The sequence below is a fragment of the Pinus tabuliformis genome, chromosome 6 (genome assembly GCF_031772625.1).
Source record: "Pinus tabuliformis cultivar Carrire ecotype Pingquan chromosome 6, CPIR1, whole genome shotgun sequence".
NCBI lineage: Eukaryota > Viridiplantae > Streptophyta > Pinopsida > Pinales > Pinaceae > Pinus > Pinus tabuliformis.
Window position 1 is genome coordinate 1,670,446,335 of NC_142292.1, and position 7,826 is coordinate 1,670,454,160.

Genomic DNA, 7,826 nt, shown 5'->3' on the forward strand with positions numbered 1-7,826 from the left:
CTAGCTGTACCCAGTTTGGCGAAAGATGGTCTGAAACCTTCTAAGAGAATTTTGAGGCATCGCATGACGTTTTTTTGAGGTAAAAATTTACTTCTTAGGTGCAACACATTTTCATGCTATTCTACACATAGAAATATTTCCAATGGCACAAGAATCACATCAATTGGAGTCCATATTCAAAAGTTATGCCACTCAGAAGTTGACCTTCCTATTTTCACACCTATAGTTCGGGAAGATGTCGCATCAGCCCCCATTATTAATGGAAAAAGGGATAGCCACTTATTTGTGATGTAAAATAATCTAGAAGAGTATATTTTGTAACTCTAGTTAAGACTTGATGTAATCAAACTTAACCACTAATAGGCTATCGGGCTATGAACAATGTAAACTTTGAAACAGGAACTCATACTGTTATCCGTTTTGTAGAGATAGCAAAAAAGTGACTCGATTTTGAAAAGGGGTATGCAGAACACACATGTTTTTTTTAGAGAATAGTTTTTGGCACTATAAATTTTTTTATGTACATTACGTTTTAGAATGGTAGTGTTTTTTATGCTGATTTAAAAAGTGGTAATTTTGCACCAGGCCCTTTTTTTAAAGGTTTGTTTGTTTTTTTTTTTTTTTTTTTTTTCCTAATGTATGAAATGTAAATAATTATTTTGTAAATTTAATAATTTTTGAAGTGGTCTTTTTTTTTCATATTTTCTTGTTTTTATTTAATTTTAATTTTTTGTAGTGAGGTTTTTATTGTTTTGCATATTTAAAGAAGAAGGTTGATATTTTGAATTTTCGATATTCTACATATTTATACATCGTTAATTAATTTTTCAATCCACGTGAAATAATTGTTTCTAAAAACCAATATTTTTTAACAATTGACATAAAAATAACCATTTTTAACATAAATATAACTAAAAAACTACACATTTTGATAATTTTTTGCTAGAAATGACATGTCAAAATCACATTTTTTATCCGAAAATTTTAACTAAAAATGGTTAAATAATAGGTTTTTTTTTTAATGAATTTCATGTCAAAAAAAAAATAATAATAATCACTTTTTTTTCAAAAAATAATAATTAACTTAAAAATTAATGTGAAAATCACATATTACAAATATTGAACACATAACAACCTTAATTGAGTGTATATTCTTCTCATAAAATGTCAAAGTCAAAACATTACAAGTATAACTACTTAATAGTTACAAAAAATGAGCTTGATTTCCAAGCATAGCTTAAATTTGATCAACAATGTTACGTAATCCAAACTCTTCGTCCTCTAAAGTTTCATTATTGTCTTCTTCCACAATATTTTCTGCTTCCTTTTGCTCATTTTCCTCTTCTAATGGATCTTTGATGTCTGCGAATCTCCCAATGCATGTCTTTCCAAACATTCCATGTAATGGTGGTTGGGGTTCCTTTGCTTTTTTTGCCACACGTGATTCACTAATTCCCCTTTCTTCAATCCAATTTCTTGCATTGCATCTAGAAGAAATTGAAGAGAATTAATTCTTTGCTTAATGAAATTGCAATGTATTGGATCTTTTTCAATTGTAATGCAATTTCTTCATTTTTGAAGGCAACATGCTAGTGTTGTACCTAATTATTAAGCACAAAATAAATAATGAAGTAAATTAGTACAATGACATATTAATTAAAAAATAACATATTGAATAAAATTTACCTGAGCCAAAAAATAAATCCAGAACCCAATTTCCTTCATTTGAACATATGTCTATAAGATAGTTAATCAATAATTGTGGTTTTTGGTAAATGTTAACTATCTCTCATTTTGCTTCTTTGTCTTCATATGTTAGTTTTCTCACAACAGCATCATAAGTCAGTATTTGGCTATGAGTCTTTCCGCCTACCCGATTAAAAATCATAGACATATAGCTATCATCTTTTGCTCAATTATCAATATGAATGAACTCACAATCATTTATAAATAGTTAATCTTCACAATTAAGAAGATTTGACTTTTGCCTGTAACATGAAATAGTAAAGTTCAATTAACTTGTACATAAATGAATTTGTCAACATTAATAAAATATACATTTTAAACGTCTTACCATGTAAGCTTCATCATTGAATTTATTTTCCCCTTGAAGCTTGACAATAACATTGCCAATTGTGTGTCTGAATGAAATGTCACAAATCTCCATAATGGTGATGACGTGGCTTCTAGAAATCCCGCAACCACTTTACTAAGAGCTTGATAAGTATAAGGTTCACTATCATAGTCAATGTTTGGAATATTGAAACCATGGGGAATATCTGCAATAACTAGGGAATAATCCCTTTTAGGTACGAGTTTAGCAATGTCTTCACAGTCGCCTTGAATTACTTGATACTGAATAGTGTTTAGCCCATTCCAAATGAAATGAGTAGGAGTTGGATCAAGTTCAACATTCTTAATACGTTGCTTCCTCTGTCTTTCGATCTTTATTTTTCAATAAATGTTCTAAAACTATCTGGTGCTCCATTATCATCTTTCTTCATCTTTTATAAATTAAACAAATATATGTGTAAGTTATAAATTAAAAATAGTACACAAATGAATAAAAATGAATGTATAAATCGAGATACGTTTTTAAATGCAAGATAAAAAAACTTTTAATGTTGATGTAGAACTTGAATCTGGATAGGTGCATACAACATCATCCCAACTATCTTCATTCAACAATTTAACCATTTGTTCTTGAATTTTCATGTAAACTTTGTGACTGCATAGATAAAGTAACAAAAAGTTAATATAATGATATGTATAACAAATACTACCAAGAACAATATGTTTTATTTAAAAGAAAATTATAATCTAGAAATAAATAAAAATAATTCAACAAACTTACTTTTGAAATTCCTTAAACATTTCCTCCAATGATAATTCCCCTGACCTCACATGAGATAATATTGTTTTGACAATTTTTTTATCTTTCACTCCTTGCATTGCTCTCCAAGGAGTGATAGTCATATCTTCTGGAAGCTTCTTCATTTTCAGGACCTGATTTACTGCTGCTACATATCAATGGCTTAGACTTTTTGACCTTCTAGTTTTTAATGCCAATGTTTTCCCACATGCTAAAAATCTCATTAATCAACTCCCATACATCTCCAGTTCTAAATGCCAACTAGAAAATGTTATCAACACCTCTAAATAAATCACTAATTTTACCACCTTCTCCACCTTTTGAATTGATTTTCTCTTCAATTTGATAGCCTATTTCCATACAACATTCCTCGAAATCTGTAGTAACATTTATCCTATGCCCACCACATTTTTCTTGAAATTCACTATGAATAAATTTAACCCTTTGGATGAAAGTCATAGACATCCTATAATCATTATCTGAATTATGATCCCATGCCACTAAATTTACTTCCGTATCTGATAAACCAGCATAAATGATACATTTCATTGTTTCAAAACATGGGTTATTAAGATATTCCTCCATCAATTGTCTTTGAGCTTATATAGAATGGTTCTCCCCAAGCACATAATAATTGTATTCAAAACATTTTGACTTATCAAATGCTCCTTTGTTGGGAACTTGAACTGGATCAACAAGAAGCACATAACTAACCACATGAGCATATGGATTGTACCTCTGTTATGAAACCAGCTTAAGAAAAGATAGAAAAGATAGATCAATGCCTTAGAATTCAGCCTCTTCCAGGGGGCAACCTCCTTTACATTACATAAATGAACAATTCTTTGATGATTCAAATGACAAAACCTCCTTTCTATATATAGGAGTCTAAGGAGTCATAATACAATCCAGCCGACCTAACAATAATAATATAAAGCCACAAAAATAACAATAGAGGGATTCTATGGGGCACAGTAATAACAATATGGGGGCAATAGGGGCACGACAATATTAATAAGGGGTATAACTACAATAGTAATGGGGTAATCACTAGTATTATAGGGACTCAACATGCCTCTCTCCTTCAAAAAAGTGTTGTCCTCAACGCTTGAGTAGTTCTGGATACTTCTGCATAAAATTCTCATCCTCCCATGTGGAATCTTCAGCAGATAAGTTCTTTCACTTGATAAGATACTCTGAAATTGAACGATTTCGTAGCTGTCGAGTTCTTGTTTCTGTGACTGCTTCTGGTTCCAATATAATTTTTCCTTCCTCGTCAAGTTCTGGAAATATTGTTTGAACTGGGAGCTTGTCACCTATAACCTTCTTTAAACATGAAACATGGAAAACTGGGTGCAATCGAGAAGCTGCAGGAAGCTCTAATTTGTATGCCATAGTACCAATCTTTTGCAACACCTTGTACGGACCATAATACTTTGGTGATAATTTATTATCCTTCTTAGCTTGCTTGAGGGACATTTGCTTATATGGTTGTAGCCGTAGGAATACCCAATCACCTACATCAAAACTTCTTTCACTGCGATGTTGATATGTCTGTTGTTTCATTCTATTCTGTGCCAACATGAGGTTATCCTTTAAGAGTTGGAGGACTTCTTGTTGATGTTCGATGTGATGTTCCACTGCCTGAACCTTAGAATTTTCTCTTAAATATGATGTAATGGATGGTGGTTGATACCCATAAAGTGCCATAAATGGGGTCATTTTTGTTGCTATATGGAAGGAAGTGTTATACCACCATTCAGCCAGAGGCAACCATTTGACCCATTGTGTCTGTTTATCAGATACAAAGCAACGAAGATATCCTTCCAAACATTTGTTTACTATCTCAGTTTGCCCATCAGATTGAGGATGATAAGATGAGCTATGAGCTAACTGAGTACCAAGACAAGAAAATAATTCTGTCAAAAAATTTCCAGTGAAAATGGGATCTCTGTCACTTACAATAATCTTTGGGTTTCCATGTAGCTTTTGAATTGTTTCCATAAATGCAGTAGAAACTATACTAGCTTTAAATGGATGTGATAATGCACAAAAGTGTGCATACTTGGTAAGTCTGTCAACTACCACCATGATGACACTCTTTCCCTTAGACTTGGGTAAACCTGTGATAAAATCCATTGAAACCTCCTCCCAATGTTGGCTTGGAATGGATAAAGGTTGTAATAGACCCGGTGTCTTAATTGTTTCAACTTTATTTTGTTGGAAAACCAAACATTCTGCCACAAACTTTTGAATATCTGATTTAAGGCCATCCTAAAAAAATTCCTTCTTAACCCTGTGGTAAGTTTTTAAAAATCCTGAGTGCCCTCCTAAGGGAGAAGTGTGCAATTCCATAAGAATCTTTTGTTTTAGCTGGGAATTCTTACAGAGGTATAAGCGATCTTTGTACCATAACGAATCATTTTGCCAGCTAAATGTATCAGACATACTGAAATCTTGTTGTAACTTTCGAATAAGTGCCCACACTTCTTCGTCATTCTTCCATTCCTCCCTTGCTTCGTTTATCCAATCTGGTTGGATAATAGAAATGGCGCACAACAATGTTTCCACATCCTCATCCTTTCTTGAGAGTGCATCTGCCACCACATTTTGCTTCCCTTTTTTGTAGATGATTTCAAAGTCATAACCCAACATCTTTGTGACCCACTTTTGTTGCTCTTCAGAGGATAATATTTTTTGTAAAAAGTATTTAAGGCTATCATGATCCGTTTTTACCTTGAAGTGTCTTCCCATTAGGTAGGGTTGCCATTTCTTAAGTGCATGGAGTATTGCCAACATTTCCTTCTCATAAATAGCTTTGCTTAAAAACTTTCCCTTGATTAGACAACTTTCAAAAGTAATGGGTCTTTTATCTTGCATTAGAACAGCACCAATTCCATTTCCTGAAGCATCACATTCCACAATAAAGGTTTTTGTGAAGTCCGGTGTAGCTAAGACCGGTGCTTGGCACATTGCCTCTTTAAGATGTTCAAAGGCCTTTGTTGCTTCCGGAGTCCATGAAAATGCATCTTTCTTCAATAATGTTGTTAGAGGTGCTGCTATTCTCCCATAATTCTTAACAAACTTGCGATAATACCCTGTCAACCCGAGAAATCCTCGCATATGCTTTATGGATGTGGGGATTTTCCATTCCTTAATGGCTTTAATTTTGCTAGGGTCTACCTTAACTCCTTCATGAGATACAATATGACCCAAATATTCCACCTCCTGGACTCCAAAGAAACATTTGGATCTTTTTGCATATAATTGTTTCTCCTTCAATAGTTGTAGCACCCTGTCAACATGTTCAACATGATCCTTCCAAGACTTGTTGTAGATTAGTATATCATAAAAAAATACTAACACAAATTTTCTAAGGAATGGTTTGAAAATTGAATTCATCAAACCTTGAAATGTTGAAGGTGCATTGGTAAGGCCAAAAGGCATGACCAAAAATTCATAATGACCCTCATGAGTTCTAAATGCTGTTTTCAGAATGTCTTCAGTCTTCATTCTGATTTGATGATATCCTGAACGAAGATCCAACTTGGTAAAGTAAATTGATCCATGTAATTCATCGAGTAATTCATCAATGACAGGAATGGGGAACTTATCTTTAATAGTGAGCTTGTTGAGCTCCCTATAATCCGGACACATGCACCATGATCCATCCTTCTTGTGCGCCAATACTACTGGAGCAGAGAAAGAACTTTGAGTTGTTTGAATTATACTAGCCTCTAGCATTTCTGCAACCATACGTTCAATTTCACTCTTTTGGACATAGGGATATCTGTACGGCCTGATGTTTGGAGGAACACTCCCTGGAATCAGATGAATAGAATGATCATGATCATGCATAGGTGGGAGACCTTTGGGAATCTCAAATACCTTGGAATGCTTGTCCAGGACTTTTTGGAGATCTGGAGAAATAGATGATTTCGATGTGGAAACATCTAGCGAGCATAATTGTGCAATTACACCTCTTTGCTCCTTTTTTAGAAGCTTTGTCATACTATTAGAGCTGATTATCTTTCCTGGTTTCCCTGCAATACCCCTTAATTCAACTTCCTTTCCTTCCGTAGAAAATTTGATGAAATGTTCTTGAAAATTAAAAGCTATTGTACCCAGGGATTGTAGCCATTGGACTCCTAGTACAACATCAACACCTCCCATTGGAATGGAAATCATTGGGCTAGTCAATACATATTCTCCCATGGATAGCTTGATATTATGGCACTTTCCAGAGCAATTTATTGTTCCTCCATTTGCAATCATCTCTTGACACTCTGGTGCTGGATATAGGAAGCAATTCAATTCTTTTGCTACCCTACAATGAATAAAATTGTGGGTGCTTCCTGAATCAATCAACACTATTACCTTTTTCTTCTTGATTTGTCCTTCTATCTCGATGGTTTGAGGAGTGGTAATTCCCGCCAATGCATTACAAGATATGGTCGGATTTATTTGTTCTTCATCTAGGCTTTGTTCCTAGAGTATATCCTCTTATTTAGACCTTTCTTGCTCCTTTTCTTCTTCCTCTTCACAATCTATGTAGAATAATTTCTTCTCAGCACACTTATGACCTTTAGTGTATTTGCTATCACAACTGTAACAAAGCCCTTTTGCTCTTTTTTCTTCCAATTGTTGTGGTGTCAACCTTATAGGTTGTGGAAGACTAGGGGCAACAACACTTCCGTCTTTATAGTTGTGAGTGGTATGCCTCCTGGTTGCCATAATTTTGCTTTCCATTTTTCTTGCTAACCTGAATGCCTTCTCTAATGAATCAGGTTCCCAAAGGCGAACATCATGTTGGATATTATCCTTTAAAGACCCTATGAACACATCAATCCTATGCTCCTCTGGAATATCTTTTACCCTTATGTTCAATTTTTGGAACTCCTCAATGTGCTTCATTATTGAACCCTTTTGTTTGAGACTTATCAATTGGCTAAAA